Source organism: Stylophora pistillata, chromosome 1 (assembly GCF_964205215.1).
Source record: "Stylophora pistillata chromosome 1, jaStyPist1.2, whole genome shotgun sequence".
Lineage (NCBI taxonomy): Eukaryota > Metazoa > Cnidaria > Anthozoa > Scleractinia > Pocilloporidae > Stylophora > Stylophora pistillata.
Window position 1 is genome coordinate 49,374,145 of NC_142519.1, and position 22,468 is coordinate 49,396,612.

The 22,468-nt window shown below is 40.4% G+C and overlaps 2 long non-coding RNA genes across 2 annotated transcripts; one reads left to right on the top strand and one right to left on the bottom strand.

Annotated features, from left to right (window-relative positions):
* Positions 1-7,961: 7,961 nt before the first annotated feature.
* On the top strand, positions 7,962-9,892 carry LOC148742904 (uncharacterized). Its single transcript, XR_016001471.1, has 2 exons — positions 7,962-8,401; positions 9,293-9,892. It is a non-coding gene; the product is annotated as an uncharacterized LOC148742904 (long non-coding RNA).
* LOC148742905 (uncharacterized) lies at positions 8,442-13,704 on the bottom strand. The gene is made up of 2 exons (XR_016001470.1): positions 12,875-13,704; positions 8,442-11,256 (listed from the first exon to the last, which is right to left on the bottom strand). It is a non-coding gene; the product is annotated as an uncharacterized LOC148742905 (long non-coding RNA).
* Between the last annotated feature and the right edge of the window lie 8,764 nt (positions 13,705-22,468).

The window sequence follows — 22,468 nt, forward strand, 5'->3', positions numbered from 1 at the left end:
TTATCAAAAGGTTGCGTTCTTTTCATGCTTATGCTGTCTAGCGAGTCATGCCGTAGATGACCCTGTGGTACTGCCACAATCATAATAACTTTCCCTGTTACGATGGAGTGGTTGGATCAAATCCGCAGCGCAAAAGTAAATTTTTCGTTTTGCTTAACCACTTGTAACCGCCCGAACCGCTCGATTGGCCCGCGCGAGAATGCTTTCCCCCTACCTAGCCTAATGAGCAGAATTTAGTCCCTAAACTTCTTCAGTTGGAGATCAATAAACCAATCAGAATCCGTCGTCTGCGCATATATTTTGATGGCCTTAGGGGGCACTAGAGGGGCATCATTCTGTGCGTTCTTACTAAGTGATCAAATTTGAAAATATGGCATCCACGCGGCCGACCTTCAAAATTTTCAAGTCGGATTATTCGTTCCCTTGCGATCGAGTTAGACCTTGTGGAACTCAGAATATAAAAGTAGCAATACTATATATAGAATAAAGGCTGATAGTTTCGAAAGAAACTGTTTGGGGCCGCTTTGGTGGGAGTAACGAAATAATTTGGATATATCAACAAAGTTGAAATGGTAAATTGGCCACCGTAATGATTACAAAAGCTGACGTTTCGAGCGTTAGCCCTTCGTCGGAACAGAAGGGCTAACGCTCGAAACGTCAGCTTTTGTAATCATTACGGTGGCCAATTTACCATTTCAAGTTTGTTGATATATCCAAACTATATATAGAATACTCTGTTCGGAAAATAATGGAAGTCAAGGTCTTAAACGTGACAGAATAAACTCTTAAGTCTTCGATTCTCCGTCTAAAACGATGCGAAATGTGGAAACCGAACTTGCGGACCTCAAGCAGGGCCTAGTGACAGTTTGAAAATTCCATGGCCCGGTAAATATCATGTTCGAGTAACAATGTGTTTAAAAGGTATAGTTTAATAGAAGATTTCGTGTTAAATCAAAGTTTTTCAGAATTTTCAACATAACACTACACAATTTTCTGGCCGTGAAGTCAAATAAAAACAATCTAAGCATGATGAGTTTTACCGCGTGGGCTTTGTACACGTAATTCTGTGCGTTCTTACTAAGTGATCAAATTTGAAAATATGGCATCCACGCGGCCGACCTTCAAAATTTTCAAGTCGGATTTTTCGTTCCCTTGCGATCGAGTTAGACCTTGTGGAACTCAGAATATAAAGTAGCAATACTATATATAGAATACTCTGTTTGGAAAATAATGGACGTCAAGGTCTTAAAAGTGACAGAATATACTCTCAAGTCTACGATTCTCCGTCTAAAGCGATGCGAAATGTGGAAACCGAACTTGCGGACCTCAAGCAGGGCCTAGTGACAATTTGACGATTCCATGACCCGGTAAATATTATGTTCGAGTAACAATATGTTCAAATAGAATTCATAGAATATTTTGTGTTAATTCAAAGTTTTTCAGAATTTTCAACATAACACTACGCAATTTTCTGGCCGTGAAGTCAAATAAAAACCACCTAAGCATGATGAATTTTACCGCGTGGGCTTTGTACACGTAAGAAATTCGTACGTTTTTCGCTTATGACAGCAAATCAAGAACTGTTTGGAATAAAACTGTCGTCCCGAAATATTTCTTGGTCATTTTTGTCTTGCTTCCTATTGATAGATTCTATGAAATTTGAAATCTCTTCGCTCACGGACAAATTTGCATATTCCTTTTGAAATATGACCCGCGTACCTTTTTGCACACATACGGAAATATTTAGCGATTTTTATCTTTCACCCTCGTTTTTGAGTAAAAACTTAATACGCACCTATCGCTTACCTTCCTTTCTTTGTTTTCTCTTTCGGACAAAATAATCATTTTCCTGCATGTAGACATTCACAAATAGGAGCACTGACGCCATAAATAAAATATAGGCTGAAGATTGGGCAAACTTTAATTCACGGATGAAAAACGTATAAAGGCTGATAGTTTCGTAAACAAGTGTTTGGGGCTGCGTCGGTGGGAGTAACGAGATAATTTGGATATATCAACAAAGTTGAAATGGTAAATTGGCCACCGTAATGATTACAAAAGTTTCGAGCGTTAGCCCTTCGCCATTCGCTCCGACGAAGGGCTAACGCTCGAAACGTCAGCTTTTGTAATCATTACGGTGGCCAATTTACCATTTCAACTTTGTTGATATATCCAAATAAAAAACGTATAGTTTTAAACTCATTTATTATTCGCCAAAAACTATCAAATTAACTCAAAAGCCTAAAATCGAAAAAAAGTTTAAAGGAATCGACCAATCGAGGGAGCGAGCAAGTACCATTCTTCACATCATATCTACACTCACTCTTGTGCATGCGCGCAATTTACAAGTTAAAAATGAATTATTCTCAAAAAAAAAGTGTTTAAAAAAAACCCATCAATTTTTACACGAAAACAAAAGCAAGAAATTTCGTTGTGAGTTGCTTTAAGCTGCAAGAGTTGTAAGTGAAAAAACGTCTATTGCATATTCCACGACACACATTTAACGGACTACTAGAGATCAAATGAAACGCTTGAAACATGAAAGTCGAAGTAGCAGGATTCAAATCCTATATCGCAGATCGCACATTTACCAAAGCGTGGTTACAAATTTTAAAAGAAATCCCATTCTCATAGCTATCAATCCCACTGCTCTTAGCGCTTATTTTCACCCAGTTCCAGGTAATAGTATCAGCCCACCAGAATATAACTGATAAACTATATACATCCTCTTGATCAAAAGGACATATTTAACTTTATCTTTAAGTTATCGTTCTTTTTTTATCGCAATCTGATTTCAGTCATTATTAATCCCAGTAAGTTTGAAAACAGGTCAGAGTAACACCTTTCGTGAGCTTTTTCCCCTAGCGCAAGCAACGTAAGAATTACTCGCATCAGACTTATTGCATTCAGAAACTCAGCCATTCGAAAAGATGGTGTCAGAATAATAGTTCTCCGAACTCCAGCTCCATCTAGGCTTCAGCTGCTTTAAAGAAATTGAAAGAAACTTTTAATGATGTCTAGACTTACTACAATTCAGCGCTACTACTAAGTGAGCACATGAGCCACACGCTGGAAGCGAGGTACAGTTGAGATGGTTTTCCTTTCTAGTGGAAAGGACTCATATAATTTGTAATTAGGAAATTGCTAAAATTTTAGCAATTGCCGTGAATAAGCCTGAAAAGAGTAAATTGATTTATCAACCCTCTAAAGTTTGCCTCGTTCCCAACGTGCCATGTGTTCAGAAATATGAAAAAAAGGTTTGGGGTTATTTTCTATTTCGACTGAAGTTTTCTTTTTTAAACATTTCAGCATGTTAAAATTGTTATTAATTTACTGATTTGCTATTGCAATATTTGTGTTTATTAAGGAAATTCATAACACTTTTTAAATGTTATCTTTTGTTATTACCAGAAACCAAATGAACAAAATGGTTAATAGAACGTAATAATAGAGACACACTCTTGGAATCATAAATACCTATTTAGGAGAGATCTTTAATTTAGTTATGTCAATTTCTTAGGTCCTTAGGTAGAAACCAAATCAAGGAGCTACCACCTGGAGTCTTCACTAACAACTCCAAGTTGACTCACCTGTATGTAAAACATGTAACACACATTTACCAAAGCCTGGTTACAAATTTTAATAGAGATCTCATTATCATAGCTATCAATCCCACTGCCTTCAGCCCGTATTTTTACCCAGTTCAAGGTAATAGTATCAATCCAGGAGAATGTATCTAATAAACTGTTCATATGATAAAACTCAACTCTCCCGCCACCAAGCCTAATAAGTCTCGTAGCCCTTAAGTATTTACTTAGCATAAAACCGATTACTACGCAACAACAATTTATGGCTTGAACCATTTTAGCTACTACAAATCAAGCTTTAGAAGAAACTGGTTTAAAAAATCACATGTTGCATCGTCATACTTTACTCTATATTTCATGAGTAACCGAGAGCATTTTCTCAGTATTTTTAACACAATTTGACTCTGATAGCCGAGGGAAACTTGCGAGCCACACGTTGAAAACGAGCCCCAAGTTGAAAACGAAGTACAGTTGAGAGGGCTTTTCTTTCTAGTGGAGGGGTCTCATAAAATTTTGTAATTAGGTAAATTTCATTTGATCGTTGTCATTGAATCAAATAAAACTTTATTACCATCAGGTGAGCAAAATTTTAGCAAGTGCAGAAAATAAGCCTGAAAACCCTCTAAAGTTTGCCTCGTTCCAAATGTACCATTTGTTGAGAAATCCAAAAAGAAGCCTAGGGTTATTTTCTATTTCGAACGAAGTTTTCTTTTTCAGAATTTTAGTGTGTTAAAAAATGTTATGAATTTAATTATTTGATATTGCAGTATTTGTGTTTATTAAGGGTCTTCAGAACACTTTAAAATGATATCTTTTTTATTACTATGAGTCAATCAAAAAGAATTTGTCAAAAGGACACAATAACATAAACACACTTTCAGAATCGTAATTACATATTCAGGAGAGATCTTAAATTTAGTTATGTCCAATTCTTAGGTACGTATGACACTTTTTAGGTACTCATAACACTTTTTAAATGCTATCTTTTCTTATTACTATAAAGCAATTAAAACAAAATGGTCAAAAGGACATAATAATACACTACTTTCATAGATGGCTGCCGGATTAATATTCTTTTGTTTAAATTTAAATTAGCCTTTCTGGCTTCGTTCTCCAGTACAAAATTCAAAAGAATACATTATCTGAAGCGAGGGCAGAAAGGCTAATTTAATTTTAAACAAAAGAATATTAATCCGGCAGCCATTTATGAAAGTGGTCAATACGGACACACTCTTGGAATCATTATTACCTATTTAGGAGAGATCTTTAATTTAGTTATGTCAATTTCTTAGGGGCTTAGCTGTAAACCAAATCAAGGAGCTACCACCTGGAGTCTTCACTAACAACGCCAAGTTGACTCACCTGTATGTAAAACATGTAACACACATTTACCAAAGCCTGGTTACAAATTTTAATAGAGATCTCATTATCATAGCTATTAATCCCACTGCTCTCAGTCCTTATTTTCACCCAGTTTAAGGTAATGGTATGAATCCAAGAGAATATAACTGATAAACTGTTTACATCCTCTAGATAAGAAGGACATATTTAACTTCATCTTCAAATTACGGTTCTTTTTACAATCGGAATCTGACTTCAGTCGTTATTAATCCCAGTAAGTTTTAAAACGGGTCAGAGGAACACCTTTCATAGGCCTTTTTCCTCTAACGTCTGCAGTGTAAAAGAGAATCGATTTGGAAATCTTACATTCAGAAACTCAGCCATTTAAAAATATAGTGCTAGAGTAATAGTTCTCCAAACTCCAGCTCCATCTAGAAATCAGCTGCTTTAAAGGAATTAAAAAAAAATTTAATGAGGTTTAAATTTACTGCACTACTCTTTTGTCAAAGGCTGATAGTTTCGAAAGAAACTGTTTGGGGCTGCGTCGGTGGAAGTAACGAAATAATTTGGATATATCAACAAAGTTGAAATGGTAAATTGGACACCGTAACGATTACAAAAGCTGACGTTTCGAGCGTTAGCCCTTCGTTGGAGCGAATAGAGGAATTGTGGGTTGTGTGTGCTTTTAAAGGCAGAAAATGGAGCTACGTTATTGAACTCTTTTGTCAGTTCCGAACCAGGGGATAACTCTTTTCCCCTAGTTCCTGGTTTTGCACGTTTCTTGCGCAAAAGTGAATAAATCTTAACCCTCCTGCCCCGATGACTATTTACTCTTGTAGGACACTCTATAGCCCTTTAATATTTACTTGGCATAAAAACCGATTACGACGCAACAGTATTTCATGACTTGAGCCATTCTAGCAAATAGAAATCAAGCTTTAGACATAACTCGTTTACAAAATCACGTCTTCAATCCTCTTACTTTATTAAAAAAGATCATAAGAGATATGTTGATGTGAACAATCACGTTAGTAGTTATCGTCCACCTATAGAAAATGCTATTGACTGAGTCTCTATTTCATGACTAACCGAGAGCACCTTCTCAGTATTTTCAACACAAGTTGACTCTGATAGCCGAGAGAAACTTTAGATTTTCGAGTGCTTAGCAAACCATCCAAGAACATTGACTGGCTCTCGAAATATGTCGGGTGTCCCAAACATTTAACGGAAAATTATTGCAAAATTTAAATTTACGTCGGCGAGAAGAAAATGGCAAAACAAAAATATACGACTAGCTCCCGCTATTTGCGGGCGTGAACGGTCTCTGTGAACATGAAAGTTTGCTCGACAACCGATTAATGTTGATATGTCGGAAAACGTGAAGATGAGATTAATAATAATTAGATTAATGATAATAATTAAGTAGATGTCAGTACAACTTATGAAGTTTAAAGGTCTAATAAAGGTAATCCAGTTAACCTAAGTACAGGATATGTCCTCCATCAACACAGTTAAACAACCTGATAGAGGGGCTATTACAGCAATTATCAGTCACTTATTATAATTACACGAAGAATAGCTTTTATTCGGCTTGAAAGAAATTTCCTGATATTTGTCCATTATCTAAAGCCAGGACATGCTTCAGGCTTGAACGAAACTCGAACCCGTGCCTCCCACATACTAATTCATCCCTACTACCAAGTGAGCTACAAAGCCACATGTTGGAAGCGAGATACAGTTGAGAGGGTTCTTTTTTCTAGTGGAGGGGACTCATATAATTTGCAATTAGGTAAATCTCATTTTATCGGCAGCATTAACAATGAAATGAAGCCTGTTATGTATGTTACACATGTTTGTTAAATATATACATATTACTGCGGAGTTTGAACGTTAGTCTTTATTGTCGGTATCGGATTTTTTCGCAGATAATGTGAGTACCTTTGGAAATGTTCAATAACAGCATCAAAATTATTCAATTGCTATTTAATGTGAGATGATAAATAACCATCAAAGTGCAGAGTCCTGAATTTTTTTTATAAAAAAGTCACATTTTGACAACGATTGGAAGTAAAAAGCTACATCCTTTCCAAATGGAGTATAGTTGCGATACCTCCAGCTCAAGTTCTCCAGCCCTATTCTAGGAAGAGAGTTTGATAGAGTGTTAATCGCTGGAACTCCGATCCCCTTTCCTAGTACACAGATGGACAAAAATCATGATTTCTCAGGAAGAAAGCCAAATTATGTCCATCAGCGCACGGGGCTTCTAGCTGATTTAGTATGTGTCAAAGTTACAGTTGGTGGTCAGAGTTGGTCACTTAGGAAATTACATGACGAGCTTTGCCCACCAAAAAAATTTATGCAAATTAGGCTTAGCCGGATCTGAGTTCCGCCTGGCAATTATTAACTGTAAGAGAAGATCTCAGTTCGCGCCCACAGCACGTTCAAGGTGTTGCGGATGAAGTTTCTGTAATTACTTTTTGGCACTTTTCGGCGTCAAAATTGCATAGTTTGGGTAACCCAAAACCCTTGAGCTGACCTTTCTTGTCATTACACGAATGTTTTCCAGAAAGGGACACGCGGTAATGTCGGTGTCTCTCGTGTGCAGGCATTTTTCCAGGTAAAACCCTCGCGTGGAATCAACTCATGTTTAATTTAACGCTCCTTTTATGCGCACAATGTAAGCCAAAGCAATTTTATAGTTAAACGTAAAGATCAGAATATTTTCTTCTAAGGATGATAAATGATCGACGCTGAACTAAATTATACGTTGAAGAAAATGCAAAACGGCATAACATGTAAAAGAGGAAATTTGGAAAAATACGAAGTTACGAAACCATGAAAATCTTCGATTTTTAAGAAGGGAAATTTTTATAATTCCAAGCTAAGTAAGCTTTTCTAGTGTTTCATTCTTTAAGGCTTTGTGTAGAGCGGGGCCTTTGTTTTATAAACCGTAAAACTTAGTGAGAAGTCGAAAGGGCTCGCTCTTGGTTATGATACCAAAGAGTAGAGGGACACCACGCTGACCTTCCAGGTGTTTGATCATCGTCGCCGCTCGTGGTGTACTTCGCTACTTAGGTGAGCGAGATCGACGTTCTTCCTCTCTTTAATTCTGACAGCTGTGTGAAAGACCTGGTCCTTACAATGAAAAACGGTCGATTGCGTTTTTTCAGTGGCGGCTTTAACGCTCGTCCATATTCAGCGCTTATCCTAAACATGCATGGCATCTCTAGCTATCTACAAGACACGCTGCGATGTATTATTCGTCCATGTTCAACACAACTGCGCTAGTGAGATAGAGAATCGAAAGATCACATTGTTGCGCTCGAAGAAGTGCGCTAAGTTTGCCAAGTTCTACAATGGACAACAGATCGTACGGCCTCCCGCAAGAATAAGGACAAGGTCTATCAGTTACAAGCAATGGTTAAGTGGAATTGTAAAAAGTTTTAATTCGTCCGTGCATCGAAAGGCCGATGGTATGTAATTTTGCTCTTCACCGTTCTTCACACACTCGAATAGCTGTTAAAATTAAATTTAATTGCGGGTTGTGCAGTCAAAATATAACGTCGCCCAACATGGTTTTAGTTAAACCAGTGTCTTCTGAGGCGCTTCCACCAAAATAATTTTGAAGGGAACAACAGCGCTAACCGATTTAATATCTTCTCAAGAACATGTCAAAGTCTATTAAAACGCAGAAATTAAAAATAGTAAGAGTTGGTGGTTCATGTTAAAAATCATTAAAGAACAGTTCTCAATTTGGCTCGATAGTGCTGTCACTTTGCACTAGTTGCTCATAGTGACTTACTCATTACTTTCAGTAGGTTCTGTCCTCGTGTACCGGTTCACAAGAGCCGTTACAAAAGACCGAACAATGCACAACAGCTAACCAGTGACTCCTAAACAAAGAAAGAACAATGGTAATTCTCTTGTGAACCGGTACACCAGGACAGAACCTTTCAGTATTTGTTCGAGCTTTTCTTCGACGAAATAGGGGACATACAAGAAATCGCAATTCACCTCTAAAACAAAAATAATGAGCTCTCCTAATTGGACACCAGATATGACAGCGTAGTAATAATTGCGTTGTACGCGAAGTTGCAGTGTGAGAAAAATGAGTGAGGAAAATAATTCTAAGTGTTGTACAGCGCGGTTTTTAACATAGATTACCTAGCTAAATGACCTGCTTGTCTTAGATATTTATGATAATATAGGAAGGTCCCCAAGGAATACTAATAACCCGGCGTGTAATTTTGTGATTGACAAAACCTGATAACTCAGGTTTATGTTTGAAAGGGCAAATCCTTTAGTACATTTCACTCCAGAAGTAAATAATCTCTTAACTTTCGTAATTATTATTTTGGTTTCAGGCAAATGGTGTCGAGTTGAAAGATACTAAGTTCCTGAAACATACATCCAAGCTTTGTTAGCAGGCATGCCGAATGCTTTTATAAACGTGCGAGGGTAAAAATACATTTGCGGCCCCCTGTATGGAGAGAAAAATCCAAAGTTTTTTATTACAGGGATGGTAGAGTGAATGATGTTATTTCTGGTCTGAGTCATCAAAGTTCTGTACCATTAGAGTGAAGAAAGGCTATCGGGGGAATATGGAGGTTGCTGCAAGTAGTAGCTGTTAAACTCTCAACAAGCTTTACAGGCGGCCAATTAAAGAGCATGGGGCAAGAAATCAAGCACGATTCTCACCCAGTAAACTAAAATGGTTGTTGGAAATTGAGATGGACGAGCAACCAGAGAATTTGAAGTAATCTGGTGGCCTGATCTTTTCTCAGGCACTAAAAATGGGAAACTGACCTTGCGATTTTATGTTCCTAAAGTGATACTTTGATTTCAATGATGTGTAGTACACAGTCTAGTTGACTTGTTCGTCATGTTTCCATAAATTTAGTAGCTGTTTCTTGGCAGTTTTTGTAAGTTTGTTTTAAAAAACGATAAAATGTGTTTTGCATTTAGAGGAACAAACTTGTCTGTAGAAGGCTAAGATTAAACCCTGAATACAGCAAAATGACCCTGTAATATTAATTATTAATGCAATTCATGTCTAGCTGGGCGCACTATACTCTGATGCCCTTCATTCTGTTGTAACCAAATTCAGAGGAAAAAAAAAACACCTGGAGAAACTCTTAGAGGGATAATATCTGTGGACTTTCACCATTTCTATGGTCATCAGGAATGACAGAATAAAGCAGTAACTGTTCACAAAGTCTTAATTCACTTAACTGAAAGAATAATGAGTTGGAGGGAACTATAGATCATTTTTTTCCAAGCATCTCTAATAATTCATGATGGAAATAGTAATAACATTGATAACAATAATAATGATAATAATAATAATAATAATAATAATAATAATAATAATGATAACAATAATAATGATAATAATAATAATAATAATGATAAAAATATTTACAATAGTTAGAGAAATAATGTTCATTATCCTGATGGTTATAATTCCTATGATTATTTCCATTAATCTAATCATTATTATTATCACTCATATTACTATTATGATTATTTCAATGTTTATCTATGAACAAAATAGTGTTATTGTTAGTCTAGCTGAATGAGTGTCCAAGTGATTGAAACTGGGGCAAAAACAAATTAAGAAAAGACAGAAAAACCCCAAAAACTGTTCAGGACTGCAATTCTTGAGTTGGCTCATTGTGAAAGGTTTTGGGACTTCATTAAGCTAGTGCTGTCTGTAGTGGGCCCTGTGTCAAAGAGAGAAGAGTAGCAGCTGAATTAATAATAATAATACTAAGGACAATGATAGCATTGATTGACCAAAGTCACCCTATGACTAATAACAGATGGTACATGACAAACAGCATAAGCAACACACTTTTCAAAACAAAAAGAGCAAGCTAAAATTGCCATCAGATAAAAATAACTGTCCATAAAAGACTGACAGCATAGAGCTGAAAAAAAAATAGGGACTGGTTCTGCCATCAGATAACAACAGTCCATAGACTGACCACCCAAGAGAAACAGAACAGATCGGTGGTTCTGCCATCAGATAACAACAGCCCATGATGGACTGACTACCCAAGAGAAACAGATCCACCTGTTAGTTCTGCCATCAGATAACAACAGTCCATGGACTAACTACCCAATAGAAACAGAACTAGGCAGGTGGTTTTGAATCAGGAAACAACTATTTAAGACCTCTGTACAATGTGTCTTAGAAAATCTTCTGCATTCTAACAATCTATTGAAGAGACAAACGATCAGAAACACTTGAATTTCTATGTGGGGGGAGGGGGGAGGAATTAAATGAAAATCTACTTGCCTCAGCATGCCATCCTCACTGAGCAGCCTATTTCAATTTGAAAATGATGATCACAGTCATAAAGACAATGATAATGATAACAATAACAAATCATTATTATTATCATTTATATTACTATTATGATTATTTCAATGTTTATGTATGAACTTAATGGTGTTATTGTTAGTCTAGCTGAATAAGTGATTGAAGTAATTGAAACTGAGACAAAATAATCTCAAGAAAAGCCAGGAAAACCCCAAAAACTGTTCAGGACTGCAATTCTTGAGTTGGCTCATTGTCAAAGGTTTTGGGACTTCATTAAGCTAGTGCTGTCTGTAGTGGGCCCTGTGGCAAAGAGAGAAGAGTAGCAGCTGAATTAACAATTATAATAATAATGAAGACAATGATAGCATTGATTGACCAAAGTGCCTCCGACTAATAACAGATGATACGTGACAAACAGCATAAGCAACACATTTTTCAAAACAAAAAGAGCAAGCTAAAACTGCCATCAGATAAAAATAACTGTCCATAAAAGACTGACTGTATAGTGCTGAAAAAAATAGGGACTGGTTCTGCCATCGGATAACAACAGTCCATAGACTGACTACCCAAGAGAAACAGAACAGATTGGTTGTTCTGCCATCAGATAACAACAGCCCATAATGGACTGACTACCCAAGAGAAACAGATCCACCTGTTAGTTCTGCCATCAGATAACAACAGTCCATGGACTAACTACCCAAGAGAAACAGAACTAGGCAGGTGGTTTTGAATCAGAAAACAACTACTTAAGACAAGCCCTCTGTACAATGTGTCTTAGAAAATCTTCTGCATTCTAACAATCTATTGAAGAGAAAAACTATCAGAAACACTTGAATTTCTACTTGGGGGGAGGGGGGTAAATAAACGAAAATCTACTTGCCTCAGCATGCCATCCTCATTGAGCAGCCTATTTCATTTTGAAAATGATTCAATCACAATCATGAAGATAATGATAACAATAACAAAATCAGTAATAATAATAATGATATATATAATAATCATAACAATAACTACAACGACAAAGTCCGTGTTAGTCTGGCCTCTACCTTGCAGAAAATACAGCCCACCAACTGAAGCTGAATTCTTTAAAGGCATTGTATTGCAATTGGTCATTGAGGCACTCAAGACACCTCACCATGACAAGGTACGAATATTGAGGTGGAAAAAAGGGTCTGTAAAATTGACTCCATGCTGATTCCAGATGAGAAATCTGTGTTCGAAGCTTCTTCAGTTCCACTCGAAGGGAATTTACTCTAGCTGATCTTTCGGTAAGTTAGGAAGCGAGCTCTTCGGAGTCGTGACTGAGTTTGGCGCCAAAAGATAAATTTTTCGCGCCTTCGGGCTCAAAGTCTAGCGTGGCGGAGTTCACCAGATTTACGATAATCATAAATCCCGCAGATTTAATAAGTTCGTCGGGGATTGTTTATTACGAAGAAGATAGACCAGCTATTAGACAGAACGTGAACACAACGTGAACGAGGTCGGGAATCCTGGCTAACCCCACTACTCCGAACGATGAGTTGGCCGGCTGAAGTTCCCGTGTCGCCACACTTTGGATTTCGTCGGGAAATATCTTAAATACATCGCATATGAAATATTTACGCAAAGGAACGTCACATACCTCTTTCAAAAGTAGATACCAATGCTTGCAAGGGTCAAGTGTGGCACTTGTAATCCTGCAAAGACTCTGCGTGGTTAAGTTAGCCGGTGGAAAGCCGCACGTCGAAAATCCGACTGCCTCTATGACTTCATTTCGAATGGTTTCGAAATCGAAAACATGATGCTTTTCGACATTTCGACATGAAAAATCTCGTCGAGGTTTAATATTACAATATTGGTAAGAATTTAACCAGGATACGAGGCCAAGTCGTGCGACCGCCACAGGTTTTGTTCTAAAACAATAACATCGTGTACTACGATCGCAAAGCGTGAACACTGATCGATCCACCAAGTAACGCAATACTGGAAATTCGATACGGTTGTTATTCAGGTCGTACGGCACATGAAAATTGCGATATCTTTTGTTACTGTTTTATGGCAAACCAAGCGAAAGAATCATACCTAAATAATCGAAAGAGAGGCTTTTCGAATACGGCGCCTCGCCGGTATTGCCTCTTCTGTGAAAAGGAAGGATCTTTGAAAGACTACGTGATTAAAAATGTCGTTATAAGGAAACAGGCAGAAACAGAGAAAACGCAGTATTTTACGACCATTACACGCACAACAAACTTCATTTCATTTCATGATTTTGATTTTCATCGCCAACAGATGACCCCGCGTTAACTCGCACGCAATCGCGTATCTCTCGTGGATTCGTGGGCGCTAATCTGTATAATTACATTGTGGTGTAATTAATGTGATGACAGCCACCCAACGCCTTCTTCCCCAAACCTCGGCATCAGTTTACGATGCCTGCTGAGAATTTTTTTCTTGAGCAAAGCTCGTCATGCGGAAAACAATAGCGGATGTGAAGCGCGATAAGTAGAACATTTTTCTTTCCAGATTTTAGAGGAAAAGCGTTTTTTTAAAAGCCAGAGGAAGCAGCTCTGATAGGTCTTACAAGGGCAGAAGATGTCCTAAAGCTGCAGAGCGTTCGTCAGTAAGCATAAATGAAATACTGGAGAATTTGCAATTGCCAGCATTTATTTATGCTCCCGCGGAGAATGCTCTTCAGGAACGGTTTCTTTGGGCCATGAGACGTTGTTACAAGTAACATCGATTTTCGGCTATCTCTTCGTAGAACAGATCAAAGAACATTTCTCGAATTCTGGGCTAGAATTCCATCCTTACTCTCCCAACATCTTGGACCTAGAACGAATTTAAAAAAGAGATTGACTTAAGGAGATCCTGACATCAACAGGCTGGACTGATTTGCCAAACAACATGACATCGACTGTGCCAACGCTAAGGGTTTATAGAACAAGTGCGTTTGTTACACACTCAAATCAACCAGATTAATGAAACACAAGGTTATATTTATTTCCAAAACTTCGAGCACATGCGTTTTCTCTCTTTTACCCGACACCCTTTTGGGTTCATGAACTCGACAAAACATGTCACGCACTCTACACACTCCCCCGCCGAAAATGAAAGTGTTCTTCTAAATATTACAAAACTATTTATCAGGGTTCTCTGCAGCTACTGTAACTGTTGTTTGATATTGTCTCCTTCAGCACCTTGTGTGCTTTTGATTTTCTTTTTTTTTAATGTTTGAGTCTTATAAGAGGCTCCTCTCAAGCCCTCGAGTAGTAGACAGGTTGGAAACAGCATGGCCACACCCAGAAATACAGGGGTGTTCCCGGAGGAATAGCTGTGATAGCTGGAGCTTGAATGGCGTTAACGCGTGAACTGCTGAATCCTGGCTCAGCCGACTGGTACTGTGGATTTCCCAGGGAGTTGTAAGTTAAGATCTGCGGCGGTCTCCTTTGGCGCTGCGGCCGAGTCCACATGTCCTGCTCAGCAATATCCTCTCCCTCTGATCCGTCATTGTCAGCACTTCCTTCATTTGCAAGTTGTATTTCGCTGGATGGCCCATTGGTGCCCTCAGTAGTCGCAGAATCCTCAATTGACTCTGAAGGCAAATCGCGTCCTGGAGACACTGAGTTTGAAGTTCTTACTTCAGTAGGTATTTCCTCTACAAGGTCCACACTACCGAAATCATCATCATCTTTCCCCGAATTCTGTAGGTCATTTCCCGAAACAGACAAAAGTCGTTTCTCTACTGCTGATTTTGGGGGTCGTGTACCAAATCCCAGATTTGGGGCATCTGCTTCCAAAGCGTCACAAGGCAGTAGTAAATTCCGGTGAAGTACTCTTGCGCGGCCACCTCCACTCTCGGGCTTCACTTTGTAGACTGGGCTTTGAGCCCCCATTCGTTTAACCACAACGTGGATAGCGCACTCCCAATGGGATCGTAATTTTCCGGGGCCACCGCGCTCTGTTAAATTTCTAACTAGCACCCGATCGCCTGGCTGAAGAACGCCACCTGAGACTCTCTTGTTGTAATATTGCTTGCCGCGCTCGGCAGTCTTCTTTGCATTCTGTTGAGCTATCCGGTATGCCTCCTTCATATCATGCTGCCAGTTTTGGACGTAAGTGTTATAATCTCCCTCTGCACTCTCTTGATTCAAATTGAAAATCAGGTCGATGGGCAGGCGGGGTGTTCTTCCAAACAACAAGTAATACGGAGCGTATCCTGTCGCCTCATGCTTCGTGCAATTGTACGCGTGGATCATCTTGTTGAGTGATTCATCCCACTTTCGTTTCTTCAAATCTGGGAGTGTTCGCAGCATAGACAATAGCGTGCGGTTCATCCTCTCCACTTGCCCATTCCCTTGAGGGTGGTAGGGGCTGGTGCGAGACTTGGAAACGCCAGACAACTTATGTAGTTGATGGAAGAGATTGTTCTCAAATTCTCCTCCTTGATCACTGTGTATACGGGCTGGGAATCCGAATCGTGGTACAAAGTCATTGTAAATCTTTTCAGCCACCGTTCGTGCTGTCTTGTTTCGGGTTGGGTAGGCCTGTGCAAACCTTGTGAAGTGATCTACTATCAGCAAAATGTATTCAAATCCCCGTTGGCTTTTCTCCAAATGAAGAAAGTCTATAGACACCATCTCAAAAGGGGCAGTTGTCGTAATGCTCTCCATTGGTGCTCTAGGGGAGGTTTGGGGCTTCTTTTGCTGGATGCAGTGACACTTGTTGGCGATGAAATACTCGATTTCCTCTTGCATGTAAGGCCAATAGAACCTAGATCTCGCTAAGTCCACCACTCGATCTGCACCCAGATGACCCATTTCAATGTGAAGCTCTTGGTAAACCAACTGTTTAAACTTTGTGGGTAATACTAGCTGCAATCGACTCTTAGTTTGGCGCCACAGAATCCCGTCCGCTGATATATGGAGTTTATTCCATGCTCTCAAGTAGCAAGATGTTGTACGAGTCTCATTTTTCCGCTCTCCTCCTGGTGGGGGATATCCCCGTTTCTTGTAGGCCAGGATTCGTGAGATGTCGGGGTCTTCCCGTTGAGCCCTTAATATTTCTTCTAAAGTAAGTTGGCGAAAAACCAAATCTGTGACGCCCGGTTCTGCGTGAGCAATGCCAACTCTTGCTGAAACTGCTGCCACCCAGGGTGTGGCGTCTGTTTCCTGATGTATCACTGCTTGACTTGTTGCACAAATTGCGTCCTTTTCCATTTCTGCAATACAGGTTTCCATGTATGCACTGAAATCTAGCGGTAGGCGGGATAGTACATCCGCATCAATGTTAGATTTGCCAGGCCGATACTTGATGTTAAAATTAAAATCTGCCAGTTCTGCCACCCACCGGTGCCCTACTGCAGACAACTTAGCTGACGACAGAATGTAAGTTAGTGGATTGTTGTCGGTGTACACAGTGAAGAAGGTGGAGTAGTACAAGTAATCACGGAACTTCTCAGTTACTGCCCATTTGAGGGCAAGGAACTCCAGTTTTCCCGCGTGCATGTGGTAATTTTTCTCTGCTGGAGTTAGTGTCCTAGAGGCATAACCTAGAACTCTGAGCTCCCCGTCCTGTTCTTGATACAATACAGCTCCAAGTCCCTCTTGTGAGGCGTCTGTGTGAAGTACAAATGGCTTCGTAAAGTCGGGAAATGCCATCACTGGAGGAGAAGTTAGTCGGTCGACCAGCATGTCAAGCCGCTTCTGATGTTCCTCTGTCCATGTTACCTTATGATTATTAGCCAATAGATCAGGGTCAGCCATTAGATCGTACAGGGGCTTAGCTATGCGTGAGAAATCCTGGATGTATTGCCTGTAGTAACTCAGGAACCCCAGCAGTTTACGCACATCACCCACTGTTGCTGGTTTTTGTTTCGCCAAGTTGTGTACGGCGGCCGTGTCCTCTGGGTCTAGAGAGTAGCCATCGCCGGAAACAACCCGCCCCAAATATCTAACTTGTCGTTGGAAGAGCTTGCACTTTGATGGCTTTAACTTTATCCCATGTTCCTGCAGTCGACGCAGGACTTGTTGGACATCCTGAACGTGTTGCTCAAAGGTTGTACTATACACCAAGACATCATCCAGGTAGGGGATACAGATGTTGTCACGTAAGCCATCTAGACATTCATTCATGCACCTTTGGAATGCCGCCGGTGCATTCATTAGCCCGAACGGTATTCTATTCCATTGATACAATCCCCAGGGGGTCACGAATGCAGTCAGGGGGCGGCTTTCTTCTGTCATAAAGCCTTGGTGGTAGGCCTTCCCTTGGTCCAGAACTGTAAACCATCTGTTGCCGCCTAGGCCATTTAAGATATCCTGTATACGGGGAATCGGCTGTCGTTCTGGATATGTTTTCTTGTTCAATTCTCGATAATCAATACAAAGTCGCAGACTTCCATCCTTTTTGCGAACACAGACCATGGGTGAGGAGTAAGCCGAACGGGACTTGCAGATCCAATTTCGATTAATCAAGTCTTCTAAGTACTCTTTCACTTCCCCATAGAGTGGCTTGGGGATGGAGATATAGTTCTTCTGTACTGGCTCATTGTCCTTTAACTGGATATCCAGCACCAAGTTCTCCACGCAGCCAACATCATCGTCGTTTCTTGCAAAGGCTCCAGCTTCTTGCCGTAGCATTTCGTGGACGATCAATTGTTCATTGTCTTCTAGCTGACTCAAGTCAACTGGTGGCTCCCATCCATCTTGTTCCTGACCAGGATGCGAGGTAGCTTCAGGGTAAGAATCCTCGTCTCCTCGAGAGTACGAGTCGGGAGTGTTTGGAATTGGTAGAACTGACTTTACCAGGTGTATCCGGCCCAATTCTGTTCTGCGCTTTAACAAGATGTTTCTGTCTGTATTGTTTTGGACCACGACGGCCACGTGACTAGAGGTTCCCGGGGTTATTTTAGTAAGTTCCTCGCCCAATTCCAGTCCGTCTGGGAGCTCGCTGTCTTCCTTGGGCTCAAATATTACTGGCATCCCCTCTGGAACTGGTCCGAGGTGAGTTTGACACTTAACTGTCGTTGCCTCTCCTTTTGGCAGCATAACATCTCTCTTTCCGACTTTAACAGCTGCAGTACCGGTATCCTGTGTTCTTGACTGGATCAGATTGATCAGGGTACCTATGCGAGTATGATGAATTGAAGGGAATGACTGCTGAATGATGTTACTTGCCGCTTGGTGGTTTCCACCATATTGAGCGAGGATTTCTTCTATAACATTGAAGCCAATGATTGGGTACTCTTGTTCCTTTTGTCCCACCAGTACTGGAACTGTCAGCTCATGAGCAGTTGTATCGTCCCCAGCCAACTTAAACCCGATCTCAATCCAACCGTCAAATGGAATGTTTGTCCCATTCATCGCTTCCAAATTCAGCTCTTCTCCTGCTCCCAACAACTCTTCAACATTTCTTAACACCTCCTGCGGTAAGTGAGTTTGTTGCCACTTCCTTGACACAACACAAACCTGGGAACCTGTATCCCATAATGCCTCCACTTCCTTTCCCTGCATTAGGCATTTTACCACGCACCTCCGTCCCACGATTTTTGTCAGTCCGAGCTGCTGCCTTGGCGTCAGGTGGCAGGGAAACGTCGTGTTCAAATCATGGCCATCATCTCCGGCTGCTTTCTGTTTCTCAAGTTCCTGTATAGCCATGCAAACTGGTTTATGCACAGCTCTGTATTTTACTTGACATTCTTTTGAATAATATCTATTGGTCTTACAGGCTCCGCCGCGGTTAAGTGGTACATGGTCTGTGCTTTGTTTTCCACACTGCACGTAACGGGACTGGTTTTCTTGCCTGGTCACACCCTGTCCCATGGACGTGACCTCTGGCCGTTCCCCTGGAATTCTGCTGGAGAGCGTCGGCTGAATTGGGCATTACACTCGCGTACATAATGGCCACTCGCCCCACACCTGAAGCAATGGTTGCACGGCCATCCATTCCCACTTTGTTGGCAGGTCCTACACAGTGGGGGTTGTCTCATAGGCTGTTGTGTGAGGGGGGTTTGAACCCGGAGTGGGGCCCGAACTCTCTCTTTGACTGCGGCCACCTCTGCCTTGAGCTCCCTTAGTTCTTTCATGAGACCTTCCTCCACCCCATTATTCTTTGTCTCCTGCTTGTCCCCTCCCTTTTGAACAGTATTTACCTTGGGGGTTAGCTGTGAACCGAATTTCTGTGATCGCTCCAGTTCGTCACTGAAACACACATTTAATTTCTCGAATAGTTCTTCATCGCTTATAAATTTCTTTTCCAAGTAGGGCTTCATTTCGATCTTGATATTCTCATTTTGCAGGCCAAGGGAAAAACTATGGACAAACATGCCATGTACTAAGGTAGGATCATATTTCAGGTCCGAGTCAGTTTCTTGAGATGCAAACAAGATCTTCTGTTTCAAATCGAGAAGGCGGATCAAGAATTCTTGAGGTTTTTCCTTTGGCTGTTGGACAGTTGAGCTCAACTGATGATATAGTTCGGTTGCTGTTCTCTCCTGATAATGAGAACGCATAATTCTCCTCAATTTGGCCAGTGTTAAATCTACCTTACCCTCCAAATAACTTCTTAGGCTTAACGCCGGATTTATCGCTTTTATCACAGCCTCTTTGATTTCATCCTCTGTATAGTCGTTCTTTAACCCATTCTCAATTTGATGTACTAGCGAGGAAAAACTCAAACGATCCTTCTGCGACGCGTCGCCAATCTGGCCCGAAATCTTGAAGTCGCGTTTGAATTTTGAAATTGACACCGCGGGATTTTGCTCTATTTTGACGGTCGCCTTACTATTTTCAGAAGCTTTCGGCGGTTCCGTTTTCTGTTCCGGTACAAATTTTCCCTGCATACTTAGAGATGACGACAACACTTTGAGCTTCTCATTATCTAATTCTTCCGTTTCGAGATATTTATTTAGAGCTCGGATAAAAACCAACCTTCCCTTGCTCTCAGGCGGTACAGTAATGTTCAGCCCACTACAAACTTCTTTAAGCCTTTCCTCGCTCAAGGAACACAACGCGGCCTGAATTTCGATCTGCAGACTCTCGGTGTCCATCATACTTCCAAGAAATAATCTTTTGTACTCACCAATAGTGCAATCAGCCGTTCACAAAAGAAATGCGACACTTTACGTCAAGATCAGTCCGCCGTCGACAGCAATCGACCACAACCAACTCGCGCTCGACGAATCAATCAAGCGTGCCAATTACTTTGTCCTTCACAACCCAAGGCAGTTCTTCGTCGATGATAAGCCTCTTCGGTCCAGTCCTGGCATGGTCGCCAATGTTACACACTCAAATCAACCAGATTAATGAAACACAAGGTTATATTTATTTCCAAAACTTCGAGCACATGCGTTTTCTCTCTTTTACCCGACACCCTTTTGGGTTCATGAACTCGACAAAACATGTCACGCACTCTACACGTTGCTGATGACAAGATGGTGAAAGCTGTCAGCAACTTGGCGGGCAAGACAATCTTGATGGAGCAAATAGCAAAGAAAATTATTCAAGCTAAGAAACCCCTCAGGTTGTGAAATGAGCAATCAACCCATGATTGATAAATTAATAAACCTCATTATTACACGTTCTCAAAAATGTAACTAAACTAAATTGTCAAACGTGTATTCCACCAATGGCAACGTGAATATCACTTTCCTTAGCACACTCGAACGTCGTTCGAGCTGTAAAACTTCAGTCTCTTATGCACGAGTTTTTTAAAAAACTGGAAAAATAAAATTTAAGCATTGTTTCTTTATCTTACTAATTCATTAACGTATCTACATTGCTCATGTCCACATCTTCGTCCAAACCCAATCGTGCATATCCACTGATAAGGATACCAAGATAAAGTCTCTATGTTCCCTACCCGCTTGTTAAAGATCCGGAAGTCCGTATTGTTTGACTAGTTTCACAGTTTTGACTTCTTTACTGGAGGCTTCTCTGAAAAAGCGTGACTGCATCTACATTGCGTCTCTCATCTTCAAGAGGGCGCTTAATTTCGTCCCAGACATTTTTACGCACGATCTTATAGTTCAGTAGTTTTCCCTGGCTTCTCGCTTTCCTTTTTTTTCGCCGACTTCTATTCTGAATGAGAGTACTTCCACCTAACACTCAGGCCTTGTCACATTTACCAAGTCATCTGCACAAAGCTCTTAGGTTTCCGTCTCTTGTTGCTTCTCCTCCTTTATCGCTTATAGTTTAGACGAAATACGAACACATGGTTTGTTCAGGAGAGGCCGTTGTTCACCGGTTGAAACAGTTCGTGTGGAGCTGTGATTTGTTGGGTTGTAGATTTGTTGAGGCGTTCCCCAAAATTGGCCTAGAAGGAGTTGATCGTCAATAAAGCCACCGTTTTACCACCTGGGTTCTTCTGAATCTGCTCAGAAACTAAGTTGATTTTCTCCGGCTTCTTATACTCTCGCACATACCGGGCCTTAATTGTTCGCATTGTCACCCACGATGGTCAATTGCTAGCCTCTTGATTAATTTTCAGTCAGGTGTTGACATAATTGGCAAAACGTCTCTTGACTCTGTTCTTTGGGAAAGTGCCACACTTCGTGAATTCTTACCATGGGTGACTTCCAAAGGTCTCCTATGGTGCGATCGGGATCTTCAACAGACTTAAACGCGATCTGGAAAGCATCTGGGGCATCCCTGCCAAACGCAACCATAAAACCCGCGAATGGTATGTGTACAAGTATCATATCTATCCAAGTACATAACGAGTTGAACTCAAGTTTTTTTCAGAAAATGTTATGCCATCCCGCCCCTCCTCTTCTCAGGAAGTCAGTTACCATAACTTATCCAGTGCTTCCCAATAGAGATAAAGGCGTAATCTTTCATTCTTATAAGCTTTTCAGTGGAATTGCTCAACTGCAGAAACTCGGCCATTCGAAAAGATCATTTAAGAGCTCTACTCCTAAGAACTCCAGTTCCAGCCATTCCAAGTTAAATTTTTCTCACCAACTTGAAAAATGATGCTCAAAAGAACACAGTGACATAAACGCACTCTGAGAATTATGGTTACCCTTTCAGCTTTGCCAATTTCGTTACTTTTATATAACGAAATCAAGGAGTTACCACCTGGAGTTTTCAATAACAGGTCACCTGTACATAACACACTCAGGTGTTAATATCTGATAGGTTTTCCCAGATATGACAATACAATCTCCTCATTCATAATAGTAGAAGAACGAAGTGGAGTCCAATTCGGTCTGTAATCATACGAGAGATTAGCAAAATAG